Source organism: Cebus imitator, unplaced genomic scaffold (genome assembly GCF_001604975.1).
Source record: "Cebus imitator isolate Cc_AM_T3 unplaced genomic scaffold, Cebus_imitator-1.0 Scaffold18, whole genome shotgun sequence".
In the NCBI taxonomy this organism is placed as follows: Eukaryota; Metazoa; Chordata; class Mammalia; order Primates; family Cebidae; genus Cebus; species Cebus imitator.
Window position 1 is genome coordinate 14,765,322 of NW_016107333.1, and position 13,339 is coordinate 14,778,660.

Consider the following 13,339-nt stretch of genomic DNA (forward strand, 5'->3'; position numbering starts at 1 on the left):
TAATCCCAGCACTTTGGGAGGCCAAGGTGGGCGAATTGCTTGATGACAGAAGGAGACCAGCCTGGCCAACATGGCAAAACCTCGACTCTAGCAAAAATATAAAAATTAGCTGGGTGTGGTGGCACGCGTCTGTAGTCCCAGCTACTCCGAGGCTGAGGCAGGAGAATCACTTGAACGCAGGAGGCAGGGGCTGTAGTGAGCGGAGGAGAATGTGCTATGGCACCTCCGTCAGGGTGACCGAGAGAGTAAGCAGTCAATAGATAGTACTCGTAGATTACTCATGTGGTTGTTATTTGTGAAGAACCACATTTCTTACACAAACCTTTACAATTGTTGTTGAAGACATTTCCACCTCTAACATCTACATATCCATGAAACATAGAAGAGCACTGGTCATTGTTAAAGTAAAGACACTTCCTCTAAGATACAACCACCACTTTGGTTTTTAGCAGCATCCCCCTCCTTCAATTTTATGCTAAAAAGTAGTTGGGAATATATGGAGGGTAACAAGAATTTAAATAATCTACCTTGACAGATAAAAATGTGAGTTTTGTATGTTGCAGACTTTTATTCAATGAAAGAAAAGTGAAAAGAAAAGGCTGCCATACAAATGTCATTATTTGAGAGCCTTTTCTGACAGGAAAATGGGAGATCAGGATTGACTCGAATCTTCTCTTGACTGCCACCATTTGCCAAATCCTTGATCAGCTGTGAGATAGCTGCCTCCCAGGACCCCTAGTATTATTTTTCGACCTCCTGTTCATTTTCCTCTGTTACCATTTTCCTCTGTTACCACTTAGTCCATTTGGCCTGCTATGTTATTCTAATCCCACCAGGGCCACAGGGATCAAGAATGGAGGGGTACATGGTGAAGCTCTTGTCATATCAGCCAATGATTCCATCTCTGGCTCCGAATGCTGTTATTTTGAACATGTGTGGTTTGAGCAAGTCGTCAGCTCTATTGTCTTCTTAATGCAACTTCATTTTTAGCAAAACGAAATAGAACCTGTTATATTGAATTTGATGTTATAGAGCCTAACATAAAAAAGTAAACTAATCGAAGTTACTTTAGATGTATTTATTTTTGTTTCTCTTAATTTTAGCATATGGCTCTCATTTCTAGCATTATGCAGATTTCCGATGCTTTCTTTTTAAATATATCTTTCAGGTTTCTACCCCAATATTTCCTTTCATGACCTTTCTTTGCTTCGTTACTGTATTCTTCATTTTATTTTATTTTATTTGCTTTTTAGATGCTTGCACACTGTACCTCCAAAGGTTGTCAGCTCTCAGAATGACAGTTCTATTCACTATAGGAGACAAGTCATTTTCTTCCTGAAGAAAGTGGAAGCTAATCTCCTCCCACAGTAACATGTTTTGAGAAATATAATGCAGTGGGAAAATGTACCAATTATTTTGCTGCAAATTGTCTTCCTTCTGCTAGATAGACAATCATATCAACATTTTCGAACACTTTTTTTTTTGTTGCAGTTATATAACACAACTTGCCTCCCGCAAAGTTAAACTTGATGTTGTAAAAAAATGAATGAATGTTCCATAAACTATATGAGTGATAATATATTGCTTTGTGGTTCTGGGCAGCTATCATTTGAGATTTCATTCCTGTTGATAGCTTCCATCTAAGCCCTTTAGCAAGAACATTTGTTTTCCATCATTCAGGGCAGAAGCCAGGAAAATGTCTGGTTCACTTTTATTCTTCATGAATTCAGCAGGAGAAATTAGATACAGGGTGTTTATTATATATTCATTTTTTTTCTCTGACCTCTTTAATTATTAGAGGGCAGTGGGAAGAGCATAACTTTTTTGAGTCTACATGTAAAATGGTTTGCCCATAACTTTAGATTTACAGTGACTCGAGTTCAAGTTCTGACTCCTGCATATGCTGGCTGAGTCACCTTGGGCAAGTTCTTCAACATTTTCAAGGCTTACTTTGTGCACCTATAAAGTGGGATTAATAATAGCATCTTCCCTAGAGCATGCTTGGGCCAATGCACTCAATGTGGTACCCAATATTCAATGAATAGAGGCATATTGACCACTGTGATCATAACCATGGTCTTCAACACATATTTAAGTGACTTTAAAATAATTATAACCTCTGCACAAAATATATTTGGCTTTTTTTTTCCTCAATAGAATAGATCTATACTGTAAACATGTTTGGTGTATGTGAAAGTGGCTAGTACAGTTCCTAATACATACAAGGTGTCTGGTCCATATTTTTTCCCTGCTGTCTTAGTCCATCTGCCCTGCTTTAACAGCATATCATAGACTGAGTGAGTTATAAAGAACAGACATTTATTTCTCACAGTTTTGGAGGCTGGGAAGTCCAAGATCAAGGCACAGGCATATTCAGTGTCTGGTGAGAACTGCCATTCTTGTAGAAGGGTTGAAGGAGCTCTCCAGGGACTCTTTCACAAGGGCACTAATCCCATGTATGAGGACAACGCCCTTATGACCCAGTCATCTACCAAAGACCCCACCTTCTAATAACATCATATTGGGGGATAGAATTTCAACATATGAATTTTGGGGAGACACAAGCACTCTATCTGTACCACCTACTATATCTGAAGGTAGGTGAATCTAAATTGATAAAAATTTTAACTTTTTAAAAATAAATGTAGAGGCAATACAATGGATAAAGGATAGTTTTTTCAAGAATGGTGAAAGCTGAACATCCACATGCAAAAAGAAAAAAAAAAGAATCTAGGTACGGATCACCTTATTCTTTTCAGAAAAATTAAATCACAGTGGTTCACAGACCTAAATGTAAATTGCAAAATTATGAAACTCCTAGAAGATAACGTAGGAGAATATCTAGATGACTTTGGGTTTTTTTTTTTTTTTTTTTTTTTTTTTTTTTTTGTGTTTTTTTTTTTTTTTTTTTTTTTTTTTTTGTTTTTTTTTTTTTTTTTTTTTTTTTTTTTTTTTTTTTTTTTTTTTTTTTTTGTTTTTTGTTTTTTTTTTTTTTTTTTTTTTTTTTTGAGTTGGAGTTTCGCTCTTGTTACCCAGGCTGGAGTGCAATGGCGCGATCTCGGCTCACCGCAACCTCTGCCTCCTGGGTTCAGGCAATTCTCCTGCCTCAGCCTCCTGAGTAGCTGGGATTACAGGCACGCGCCACCATGCCCAGCTAATTTTTTGTACTTTAGTAGAGACGGGGTTTCACCATGTTGACCAGGATGGTCTCGATCTCTTGACCTCGTGATCCACCCGCCTCGGCCTCCCAAAGTGCTGGGATTACAGGCTTGAGCCACCGCGCCCGGCCTGACTTTGGGTTTTATAATCACTTTTTAGGTATAATTTAAAGGCACAATCCATGAAAGAAATAATTGATAAGCTGGACTTCATTAAAGTTAAAATTTCTCCTTTTTGAAAGGCTCTACCAAGAGAAAAAAGATAAGCCACAGACTGGGAGTAAATATCTGCACAAGACATATCTGATAAAGGACCATTATCCAAAATATACAAAAACCCTTAAAACCAAACAATAAGAAAACAAAAAACCCAATTTAAAAGTGAGCCAAAGACCTTAGCAAATAGAAGATATATAGGTGTCAAAAAAGCATATGAAAAGATGATCCATATCATTTATCATCAGAGAAATGAAAATTAAAACAATATGAGAAGCCACATTCATTATAATAGCAGATTCAGAACACTGACAATATCAAATGCTAGTGAGGATGTGAAGCCACAGGAACTCTCATTCATTGCTAGTGGGAATGTATTTTATTTTAATTTTTTATTTCCATAGGCTAATGGGAACAGGTAGTATTTTGTTGCATGAGTAAGTTTTTGAGTGGTGATTTGTGAGATTTTGGTATACTCATCACTGGAGCAATAACACTGCTATTTGTAGTCTTTTACCCCTCACCCACTTCCCAGCCTTTCCCCCTGAATCCCCAAAGTCCATTGTGTCATTCTTATGCCTTTACATCCTCATAGCTTAGCTCCCACTTATAAGTGAGAACATATGATGTTCGGTTTTTCATTCCTGAGATATTTCACTTAGAATGATAGTCTTCAATCTATACAGGTTGCTGCAAATGCCATTAATTAATTCCTTTTTATGGCTGAGTAGTATTCCATCATATATATATATATATATATATATATATATATATATAGTGTGTGTGTGTGTGTGTGTGTGTGTATATATATATATGATGGTATGTGTGTGTATATACATATATATATATATTGTGTGTGTGGATAAACAAACTGTGGTATGTGTGTGTGTGTGTGTGTGTGTGTGTGTGTGTATATATACACACACACACACACACACACACACATATATATATACACACACACATACATACCACAGTTTGTTTATCCACACATTGATTGATGGACATTTGGGTTGGCTCTACATTTTTGCAATTGTGAATTGTGTTGCTATATACATGTGTACACAAGTATCTTTTTTGTATTATGACTTATTTTCCTTTGGGTAGATACCCAGAGGCAGTATTCCTGGATCAAATGGTAGCTCTACTTTTAGATCTTTAAGGAATCTCCACACTGTTTTTCATACTGGTTGCACTAGTTTACATTCCCACCAGCAGTGTAGAAGTGTTCCCTGTTTACCACATTCACACCAACACGTATTATTTTTTAATTTTTTTTGATTAGGGTTATTCTTGCAGGAGTAAGGTGATATAGCATTATGGTTTTGATTTGCATTTCCGTGGTCATTAGTGATGCTGAGCATTTTTTCACAGGTTTGTTGGCCATTTATATATCTTCTTTTGAAAACTGTTTACTCATATCCTTAGCCTACCTCCTGATGGGATTGTTTTTTTTTTTCTTGTTGAGTTATTTGAGTCCATTGTAGATTCTTGATATTAGTCCTTTGACAGATGTATAGGTTGTGAAGATTTCTCCCACTGTATGGGTTTTCTGTTTGCTCTGCTGACTGTTCCTTTTGCCATGCAAAAGCTCTTTAGTTTAATTAAGTCCCAGCTATTTATATTTGTTTTTATTGCATTTGGTTTTGGGTTCTTGGTCATGAAATCATTTGCCTAAGCTAATGTCTAGAAAGGTTTTTCCAATATTATCTTCTAGAATTTTTATAATTTCAGGTCTTAGATTAAGTCTGTAATCCATCTTGAGTTGATTTTTGTATAAGATGAGAGATGAGAATCCAGTTTCATTCTACATGTGGCTAGCCAATTATCCCAGCACCATTTATTGAAAAGGATGTTCTTTCCCTACTTTATGTTTTTGCTTGTTTTGTCAAAGATCAGTTGGCTGTAAGTATTTGGGTTTATTTCTGGGTTCTCTATTCTGTTCCATTGGTTTATGTGCCTATTTTTATACCAAAACCATGCTGTTTTGATGACTGTGGCCTTATAGTATAGTTTGAAATCAGGTAATATGATGCCTCCAGATTTGTTATTTTTGCTTAGTTTTGCTTTGGCTATTCAGGTTCTTTTTTGGTTCCACATGAATTTTAGAATAGTTTTTTCTAATTCTGTGATGAATGATGGTAGTATTTTTATGGGAATTGCATGAAATTTGTAGATTGCTTTTGGCAGTATGGCCATTTTCACAATATTGATTCTACCCAACCATGAGCATGGGATGTGTTTCCATTTGTTTGTGTCATCTATGATTTCTTTCAGCAGTGTTTTGTAGTTTTCCTTGTAGAGGTCTTTCACCTCCTTGTTTAGGTGTATTCCTAAGTATTTTATTTTTGCAGCTATTATAAAAGGGATTGAGTTCCTGATTTGATTCTCAGCTTGGTTGCTGTTGGTGTATAGAAGAGCTACTGATTTGTGTACATTAATTTTCTATCTGGAAATTTTGCTGAATTCTTTGATCTGTTTTAGGAGTGTTCTGGAGGAGCCTTTAGGGTTTTCCAGTTAAACAATTATATCATTAGCAAACAGCTACAGTTTGACGTCCTCTTTACCAATTGGATGCCCTTTCTTTCTTTCTCTTTTCTGATTGCTCTGGCTAGGACTTCCAATATTATGTTGAAGAGGAGTGGTGAGAGTGGGCATCCTTGTCTTGTGTTAGTTCTCAGAGAAAATGCTTTCAACTTTTACCCATTCACTATTATGTTGGCTGTGGGTTTCTCATAGGTGGCTTTTATTATACTGAGATATGTCCCTTGTATGCTGATTTTGCTGAGAGTTTTAATCATAAAGCAATGCTTGATTTTGTCAAATATTTTTTCCACATCTATTGAGATGATCATGTGATTTTTTGTTTTTAATTCTTTTTATGTGGCATATCACATTTATTGACTTGTGTATGATAAACCATCTCTACATCCCTAGTATAAAACCCACTTAATCATGGTGGATTATCTTTTTGATATGTTGTTAGATTCGGTTAGCTAGTATTTTGTTAAGGTATTTTCATCTGTGTTCACCAGAGATACTGGTCTGTAGCTTTCTTTTTTGGTTATGCCCTTTCCTGTTTTTGGTATTAGGGTGATACTGGCTTCATAGAATGATTTAGGGAGGATTTCCTCTTTATCTTGTGGATTAATAGGATTGGTACCAATTCTTCTTTGAATCTGGTAGAATTCTGTGGTGAATCTGGTCCTGAACTTTTTTGTTGTTAGTGATTTTAAAATTATCATTTTAATCTTGCTGCTTGTTATTGTTCTGTTCAGGGTATGTAATTCTTCCTGATTTAAGCTAGGAAGGTTGTATCTTTCCAGGAATTTATCCATCTCTTATAGGTTTTCTAGTTAATGCACGTAAAGGTGTTCATAGTGGCCTTGAATGACCTTTTGTATTTCTGTGGTGTCAGTTGTAATATCTCCCACTTCATTTCTTATTGAGCTTATTTGGATTTTCTCTGTTCTTTTCTTGGTTAATATTGCTAATGGCCTATCAATTTTATTTATCTTTTCAAAGAACCAGCTTTTTGTTTTCTTTATCTTTTGTATTTTTTTTGTTTCAATTTCATTTAGTTCTGCTCTGATCTTGATTATTTCCTTTCTTCTGCTGGGTTTAGGTTTGGTTTGTTCTTGTTTCTCTAGTTCCTTAAGGTGTGACCTTAGATTGTCTCTTTGTGCTCTTTCATACTTTTTGATGTAGGCATTTAGGGCTACAGACTTTCCTCAGCACTGCCTTTGCTGTGTCCCTGAGGTTTTGATATGTTGTATCACTACTGTCATCCAGTTCAAAGAATTATTTAATTTCCATCTTGATTTCATTTTTGACCAGATGATTACTCAGGAGCAGGTTATTTAATTTCCATATATTTGCATGGTTTTGAAGGTTCCTTTTGGAGATGATTTCCAGTTTTATGCTACTGTGGTCTGAGAGAGTGTTTGATATAACTTCAATTTTCTTAAATTTATTGAGGCTCATTTTGTGGCCTATCATATATGGATAAAGTTCCATATGCTGTTGAATAGAATGTATATTCTGCAGTTTTTGGATGGAATGTTAACAAAGTCCATTTGTTCCAAGGTGTAGTTTAATTCATTGTTTCTTTGTTGACTTTCTGTCTTGATGAATGGTCTAGTGCTATCAGTGGAGTATTTAAGTCCCCCACTATTATTGTGTTGCTGTCTATCTCATTTCTTAGGTCTATTAATAATTATTTTTGTAAATTCAGGAGCTCCAGTGTTAAGTGCATATATATTTAGGATTGTGATATTTTCCTGTTGGACAAGACATTTTATCATTATATAATGTCCCTCTTGTCGTTTTGTAACTGCTGTTGCTTTAGTTTGATTTGTCTGATATAGTAATAGCTACTCCTGCCCACTTTTTGTGTCCATTTGTCTGAAATGCCTTTTTCCACCCCTTTGCCTTAAGTTTGTGCAAGTCCTTGTGTGTTAGGTGAGTCTCTTGAAGGCAGTAGATACTTGGTTGGTGAATTCTTATCCTTTCTGCAATTATGTATCTTTTAAGTAGAGCATTTAGGCCATTTACAATTTCAACGTTAGTATCAAGACATGAGGTACCATTCCAGTCATCATGCTATTTGTTTCCTGTATACATTGTTTTTTTGTTTTTTAATTGTATTTTTGTTTTATAGGTTCTGTGAGATTTATGCTTTATAGAAGTTCTGTTTTGATGTGTTTCCAGGGTTTGTTTAGAGATTTAGAGTTCTTTTTAGCAGTTCTGGTAGTAGTGGCTTGGTAGTGGCAAATTCACTCAGCATTTGTTTGTCTGAAGAAGACTGTATCTTTCCATCATATACGAAACTTAGTATCTCTGGATACAGAATTCTTGGCTGTTGATTGTTTTGTTTGACGAGACTGAAGATAGGGCTCCAATTCCTTGTAGCTTATAAGATTTCTGCTGAGAAATCTGCTGTTAATCTAATAGGTTTTCCCTTACAGGTTACCTGGTGCTTTTGTCTCACAGCTCTTAAGATTCTTTCCTTTGTCTTAACTTTAGATAACCTGATGACAATGTGCCTATGTTTTTTTGTGATAAATTTCCCTGGTGTTCTTATTGCTTCTTGTATTTGGATAACTAAGTCTCTAGCAAGGCTGGGGAAGTTTTCCTCAATTATTTCCCCAAATATGTTTTCCAAACTTTTTAGATTTCTCTTCTTCCTTGGGAACATTGATTATTCTTATATTAGGTTTGGTTATTTACCATAATCCCAGACATCTTGGAGGCTTTGTTTGCATTTTCTTATTCTTTTTTCTTTGTCTTTGTTGAATTGGGTTAATTTGAAGACATTGTCTTCAAGCTCTGAATTTCTTTCTTCTACTTGGTCAATTCTATTGCTGAAACTTTCCAGAGCATTTTGCATTTCTATAAATATTTCTATTGTTTTCTGAAGTTTTTGTTGTTTTGTATTTATAATATGTATTTCCTTGAATATTTCTCCCTTCACTTCTTGTATCATGTTTTGGATTTCCTTATGCTGAGTTTTGCCTTTCTCTGGTGCCTCCCTGATTAGCTTAATAACTAACTTCCTAAATTCTTTTTCAGGTGGATCAGGGATTTCTTCTTGGTTTGAATCAATTGTTGGAGAGCTAGTGTGATTTTTTGTAGGTGTTAAAGAATCTTGTTTTGTCATATTACCAGAGTTGGTTTTCTGGTTCCTTCTTGTTTGGGTCAGCTCTATCAGGGGGAAGGTCTAGGGCTCAAAACTTTTGTTCAGATTGTTTTTTCCCCTGAGGTGTTCCCTTAATGTAGTAATCTCCCCTTTTCCTATAGATGTGGCTTTCTGAGAGCTGAGGGATAGTGATTGTTATCTCTCTTCTGGGTCTAGCTACAAAGCAAGCCTACCAGGCTCTGGGCTGGTACTGGGAGCTGTCTGAACAGAGTCCTGTGATGTTAATCATCTGTGGGTCTCTCAGCCATGGATACCAGCACAGTATTTGGGGTGTATTCAGGTCCTGCAGGAGCAATCTGCTTCCTTCAGGAAGTCTGTGGTTCCTCTCTGGTGTGGTCATTTTGGAAGACAGTTTGGAAGTTTCTTACAAAACTAATCACATTCTTATAATATTATCCAGCTATCACACTCCTTAGTATCTGCCCCCAAAAATTGAAAACTTACATTCATACAATAACTTGGACATGGATGTTTATAGTAGCCTTATTCATAATTGTCCAAACTTGGAAGCAATCAGATGTTCTTGACTAAGTGAATGAATAAAAAAACTGTGGTATATTCAGACAATGGAATATTCAGTGTTAAAAAGAAATTACTTATTAAGTCACAAAAAAACATGGAGGAAACTTAAATGCATATTACGAAGTGAAATAAGCCAATCTGAAAGGCTACATACAGTTTGATTTCAAGTATATGACATTCTGGAAAATGTAAAACTAGAGACAATAAAAAGGGCATTGGTAGCCAGGGATTGAAAGAGGAAGCAGGGATTAATAGGCAAATGATAGAGGATTTTTAAGACACTGAAAATACTTTATATGGTGTTATAATGATGGATATATGTCATTATATAGTTGTCCAAACCCATAGAATATGCAACACCAAAAGTGAATCCTAATGTAAACTAGGCACTTTGGGTGACATGATATGTCAATGAGGGTTTATCAATTATAACAAAAGTACTGCTGTGGTGGGGGTTGTTGATCATGGGTATATACATGTGTAGGGGCAGGAAATATATGGAAAATCTCTGTACCTTTTGCTCAATTTTGCTGTAAAGTTAAAACTGCTCTAAAAATTGTCTATTAGAAACTTAAAATTGTTTTCAAATTCTGATTAATAATTCAAACTGATCACTGAAAAGTATTTAATCTACAGTACCTACTTCAATGATTAGATAACATCCTAAAACTTTCTAGAGATTGAAGATACTTTGTGATTTATCTAATTCAGTCATTGAGTTTTATAATTGAGGAAACTGAGATCTAAAGTTTATCTTTTTTCAAGATTGTAGAATATAATTTGTTGTTCACAGTCAAGATGTATTCAGATTTCCTCCAGCCTAATCGAGCACTTTTTCTATAATATCTTTCTGTCTATCATTGGTTCTTTTGAAATTTTAGCATATTTTTATGCAAACAATGTATATATCTTGGGGCCTCGATATATATATTCAGGGGCCTCATAAATGTAAGTTACCTATTCTCACTGTACTGCTTCTCATAATATTAATTTGCTTTAGAATTCCTTGTTCAGTAAAGTTCCAAACAGTTACGAATTTGGAATTATTATTATCAAAATGACTATTACTGTATTCTAAAAGTGCCTGTAATTTCATTAGCTTTATAAGATTTTCAACAGGATACATTTTGTTTGCATGCCTGTGCATTTTCCCATTTTGAAAAGATAAAAATTAAGCTTTTTAAAGCTAATAACTCAAGGAGAAACCCAACCGGGTTTTAATTTGACAGCGTTAGTCACGTGTGTGCCAGACTCACAGCTTGCATTTTCCCCCTTACTATGCAATTATCTGTAAATACTGTATGTGCTCGGCTAAAATGCTAGGAAGTCTACAATTATATTAATGTAGCTCCTTAATTGCATATAATGAGATTTTCAGGCTACTGCAACCTATCACATTTATCATATTCTTAATAAAATTATTCAGTTTTTGTCTAAGGCCTTTTTATTTACTCTTCATTTAATTTAGAGAAACTCTAAAAAATAATTCACTTCTTGAGAAACTAAATCATGTCAGATGAAGGAAGAAAATATGAAATCCAGGTTAAGAACTGAATCTACTTAAGAAGCAGTTACCAAAAACTCCAAGTCTCGTTGATGAGACATTTTGTGCCCCAAGTGGCAAACAAGCGAGTCATGCTAGGACTCTTTGCTTATAAGATTTGCAGCTGTCTTTTGGGGCAAAATATGAATGTTTGTAACCCCTTTGTTGTATAAAACAGGTGTCCCTTGGTATATAAAGTAGATGTATTATCCTCCAAAAGTTAGTTACCTTTAAGGCAAATATCTTCTCATTAGTCCCATTTGCACTGACAGTCATTAAGAAATTCAACTGGTATTTTAAGACCAAAGAATCTCAAGCATATATATATATATATATGTGTGTGTGTGTGTGTGTGTGTGTGTGTGTGTGTGTATATATATTTCATAATAAAGATAATTGTTTATAAGAAAAGGTTAATAGTATTCAAAAATCATGGGAAAGTACACATGCTGACCCAAAAAATACCAAACTCTGTTTAATCCTGTAGTGAAGAGAGAGAGTCAAGCCCTAAGGAATGAGCAGGGGTGGGTTATAGGGCCTGGGCAGAATTCATTATGGGGGCCCATATCTGTGAGGGGCAGTCTCCAAAGTGACCAGTTACATATTGACTTGCTCGCTCTCTCCAGTTCACACTCACTCATCCTCTCTCTTTACATTGCTCTAGCCTCATCACACCTGCTACTTGTTTGCTGAAAGCTTTTTATTCTGGCATCTCCAACTCCAGCATTGAATCCTTCTCTCTACTTATTCATTTATTTATTTTGAGACAGAGTCTCACTCTGTCACCCAGGGTGGAGTGCAATGTCATGATCTTGGCTCGCTGCAACCTCCACCTCCCGGGCTCAAGCAATCCAGCTACCTTAGCCTCCGGAGTAGCTGGGACCACAGGCACATGCCACCACACCCATCTAATTATTCTGTATGTTTTTGTAGAGATTGGGTTTCACCATGTTGCCCAGGTTGGTCTCGAACACCTGAGCTCAAGTGATCTGTCCCCCACAGCTTCTCAAAGTCCTCTCTCCTTATAGTTGGGCAGAAGACCTTGGGTGCATGTATGGAAGCAACCAAACTGTTTCTTTTTCCACCTTCTGGAGAAACCTTGGCACAGAAATGGAAGTGTAGGCCCAGACATGCTGCTTTTGTCTTCCGGTCTCACCACACCTCTTAGAATCTTCTCTCCAGGTTGATGGTAGCCTCTAGCGGCTCCATGGGATCAGTGAAAACTTCGTTTGGACTCTGGCCCCTGGGTCCTGAGAGTTTGAATTCTGTCTTGGACCACATAGTTCCTAGAGAAGTAGTGTCTTCCTCCAGTAATGTCAAGTTCCCCAGAGAACCTCTGGTCATTGATGCTGTGGCCTAAATGACACTGGAAGAAGTGGGGGGTGGGAAGGAGAGATATAACATGTGCTGAGAGGAGGAGAGTAGATAATGACAGAGAGACATGTGAAGACAGGAAGTCCCTAGTCAAGGTCTGATTTGCTCAAGTGCTTGGTGACCATCAGAGACAGCACAGCATGAGGGCTGTAAGCCCAGGCTATGGAACTAGGATTCAAATCCCAGTACCACTTCTTGGCTGTGTGACCTTTGGCAAGTTATTTGTTCCTCTGTGCCTAATTTTCATCATCTGAATAATGGAGGTAACAGCTGTCATAGGGTTATGGTGAGGCGTTTTTAAGAAGCAGAGAATAAATGTTAGGACATGTATGCTATTACCAGTAGCCCCAAGGTTGAGGGCATGCTCAGTTCACTCTTCTTTATGAAGTGCCTTGAACTAGTTTTGGGGTCAAAATATTGTCTATCCTTGGGTAAAATTAGTACACTTGGATTTTTAGGGAATGTAGATAGCATCTATTTGTTTCCTGTTATGTACATACTGTTGCTGTGAAGTGCTGCTTTTTAGGTTGCCATCTCATGAAATATTTGTCCTATATGCAATATATATTTAACATATATGGGGGCAGGGTCCCGCACACTGGAAGCTTTAAATTGTAGCATCTCTAATGACAAAAGACTTTGAGGCGTTTTCCTCTAGAACAACATGTTCATATTTTCTTTTTTTTTTTTTTTGAGACAGAGTCTTGCTCTGTTGCCAGGCTGGAGTGCAGTGGCATGATCCCTGCTCACTGCAACTTCTGTTTTCCAGTTTCAAGCAATTCTCCTGCCTTAGCCTCCCGAGCAGCTGGGACAACAGGCCCTCACCAC